Raw genomic sequence first — 4,221 nt, 5'->3', positions numbered from 1 at the left:
TATAGACCAATAGCAGAAAATTAGTCCTTCATGAGTGTTCATTACTCCAACTAGGTCAAATTATCGTATTACCTTTGGGTTACCTCTGACTTCTTAAATACCAGTGCTCCACTAATGAATAGCTAGTTTATGGTCCAACCAATAAACATAAACCCCTTTTAGGCCAAATAGAGGGTAGATGTTTTGTTCAAGTCCCGGAGACGCCACTTAAGGGAACACTCATCTACTTACCCTGAAGACGGGAAGGAGTGAATTCCATCCTGTATTATTATGTTTCTAGCTCCCCACTTGGTCTTGTCCCCAAAATGGTAGGCATATTGAGTTGGCGAACTGGCCACCCTCACCCATACAAATCAAAGGACAATCCCTCTTGAATAGGAGTTCATAATATACTCAGGATTAAGAAGTTGCCTAGGTCATCCTATTAAAATAGGAACCTAACTAGTCAACGATGTTACATCTAGTGGTTAATATTTCACGATCCTATCTTATGCAAACTCAATGCATAGGATAACCCCACTCGCGTGTTACCTACACGAATGCATTGGATTATTACGTTTGCATCAAATGCAAAGTGGATCATATCCATAGTGTCACCAGGATGATGTACCCAGCCTTATCCCTATACTATAGACCCTTTAGGTCGTATCCTGAACAATGATCCATGTATGTCTCCATATACAGTTCAAGACTCAAAAGGCAGCTTGGATGTTAATTTATTGGATTTAGAGTTATTAAGACAAAATAGAAAACAAGGACAAAATAGAAAACAACACAATAACATTTGTTGAATTAACATCTATAACTCTTTATTGATAACGGTCAATTAATAGCATTTACTATCTACGAGTTTTAGGACATAAAACCTAACAAATTCCAACTTGGACTAAAACTTTAGTCAGCAAGTTGTACATGATATCATAATCCAAAATGCGGGATTATGGTAAATAAATACAATAAACTAGGGCATTCATATACCCATTACACATATTCCACTTGTCGTAGATTATACGATGTACATGTCTCGTAGACCTAGATTCTCTAGATTGAAATAATGATATATCATGCACAGAATCAATAGGCACTTGAACTACATTTGATTTGAGTTTTAAGCATGTTGTTCATATGATATTCAGAAGAAGGGTTGAAACACATAATATCTTTGAAGATTTCCTTCACAAATTCAGCTGAAATCCACAAGATAAAGGCACTACCACCGAGATCTTCTCTACTATGCTCAAGTTGGAACGTGTGGTGGAAACACTAAATCAAGTTGAATTGATGAAGAACAAGTGAGAGGTATGTAGGGTTTTTAGGTTATCACTTCAGCAAGTATAACTCATATTCCTTCTTTATTCTTCATGCATGGAGCTTCTATATATAGGTAGAATTCATTCAAATATACATAGTTGCATGAAGAGAAGCTCCAACTTGAAGATCATCATCAACTGAAAATGGATTTTGGTGACTATCCAACATAATGTGGATAGTGGATTTTTCCCAAAAATTGGAAAAATCCACTAACCTAAAATGATTTCAAAAATCATTTTTATTTATTTATTTTAAATTAGTTTTAGAAAATTAATTCAAAATTAATTAATTTAAATAAAACTATTTTAAATTAAACTTTTAATTAAAAAATTAATTTAATATCTAAATATTAAATTAATAAAATATCAATATCACCAATAAATCAATTTTATTTAAATCATAATTTAAATATTAATTGATTTTCCATTTTCGTTTAATTTCAATTAAATTAAACGTTTATAATTGTATCATATACAATCAATCGAAAACCCCTAAAATTTGATTTTGAACATTTCAAATTCATAACCCTAATTTCATACATCAATATTCAATTCGTTATTCCAATTTAATGAGCTAGTAGAGGGACCTAATGAACTTACAAATCATGAACTCCAATGATCTGTAATTAATTCGTTAAAACTCTTTAATCGAATTAATTACTATTCATTAACTATCGAGACACACCACTGTAGCTCGATAGTTGCACTCTCCTCACTGTAGATACATTTCTTCCATATAAACCATAATCAATAAGTGGATCCTTCACAGGTTGTTCGTAATTACAACTAGGTCAAAATTACTGTTTTACCCTGTAAATACATCTTGTTCCTTAAGTTCCCACTGACCTTCCAATGAACAATTTTGATTCATAATACTACTTATAAATCATGTCCTTCTCAATCATGAGAAGACATGGCTTCGATTGTTCAAGACCTGGAATTAGCACTTAAGAGAACAACCTATCTTCTAACCCTAAAATGGATAGAAGTGAATTCCATCTTGAAGGGCTATGTTCCCAACTATCCATCTGGTCTTATCCCCAAAATGGAAGGCTTATTAAGCAGTGTTGTTGGACTACCCTCACCCATGAAGATCAAAGGATAATCCCGAATATACAAGAGTTCATAGCTAGCTTAGGATTAAGATCGAGCTATCCTAAATTACATAAGTATGAAATAGTCAGTTTTAACAGTAAACAATCGTTATAAAGAAAAATGACTATTTCTTAGTCCAGTCTATATACAAACTCACAGTAAAATGTGATGGGTAAGTCCTCATTGCACAATATTCCCTATCAAATGATACTTCCTCTCAATATGCTTTTCTCGTTTGTGACTGCGAGGTTCTTTAGAGTTCGCTACTGCCCTACTATTGTCACAGTATAATGTGATGGGTAAGTCCACATTTGGAACTACTTCCAAATCGCTTAGGAACTTCCTGAGCCAAACTTTTTCCTTTGTTGCTTCACAATAAGCTACATACTTAGCTTCCATAATGGAATCTACAATGCATCCTTGCTTGATGGATGCCATACTACAGCTCCTCCGTTCAGGGTAAACACTGATCCTAAAGTGGATTTCCTAGAATCCTTATCAGTTCAAAAATCAAAGTCGGTGTGTCCTTATAAGGATCAATCCTTAGCTCCCAAGTACATACTGTGCCTCTCCCAAATATTTCATTTGGAATTGGGCTACTAGACAATCTTTAATGTCAGTAAGGTACCCTACATCATTTTCTATAAGTAGAATATCATCCACACAAAATACTAAGAAAGCTACTTCACCTGTTGATGATTTTCTTATAGATACTAAAGGAAATCAGACATAAGGATTTCCAGGAGCAACGGAATGATCGTTCTAAATTTCATTGTATATGAACATACATCTCATGCTTAAAACATTAGCATAAACATTTAGGGTTTAAGCCAAAAAACATGTCAAACAACTTTTCATAAATCATTTGAAGCTCAGATTACTCGTCATTTTAGACCTTATTTCGAGACACTTCCTTCTATAAATATGTTTATAAATGTCTTAGCTTAACAATTATAATCAAGAAACGGAAATATACAGGCTATGCACAAGCACGAAATTACAGCATGCTTTTAATAAGATCAAAGGAAAGATTATCATACCTTTGAAGATTCATCTTCAAACACCCTCGATCATGGACGCTCAATCAATCAACAAGACTGCAACACACGAACGCTCGTACACTACAACCACAACACAACACAACTACAGCAAACTTGAACATAGCGATCTCCAAGATCACGAACACCATGAACAGACTCCAAAAATCTCGAACTATGTCGAGTTGAGTACGACACCACCAAAATGGCTACCTTGGTATTCTCGGTGTGAGAATTCAGACGTGTGAGCTCTATGTGGACTTGGTTTGAAGATGAGACTGGAGGAAGAACAATCGTGTAAACGATTGAACAAGTGGGAGATGACAAAGGTCTATCGAATAAGACGATGCCCAATCGTTTAGAAGAAGCTCCGCGATCATTTAGCTATCGCCAGTTGAGTGAATATCGTGTAGAGTCACTCCACGATCATCTAGTCTCTCTTTAGTTGTCGTTTAGTAAATCTAATTCACTTGACAACCAACCATGAGTAATTTTTTAGAGTGAAAAAACTCTTGCAACAACTTCTAAATTTAGAAAAACATTTTTCCTTTTTATCTCATGGTTATCAAGAAATCACCAATAACCTCCCACTCAATTGGTTATTACAGAAAAATAGATAATTATCCAATAATTAATATTATTATAAATATATATAATAACCAACTTACCATACTATATTTATAACCTATAGTTTTAATATTTCATCTCATGAAACATATAAATCATAGCTCTTTTTCTATTTCATGATACTTAATGTAAATCTCATTTACATTAATCCT

Source organism: Benincasa hispida, chromosome 12 (assembly GCF_027475165.1).
Source record: "Benincasa hispida cultivar pf3 chromosome 12, pf3_genome.v1.1, whole genome shotgun sequence".
Classification (NCBI taxonomy): Eukaryota; Viridiplantae; Streptophyta; class Magnoliopsida; order Cucurbitales; family Cucurbitaceae; genus Benincasa; species Benincasa hispida.
This window is presented reverse-complemented; position numbering follows the sequence as displayed.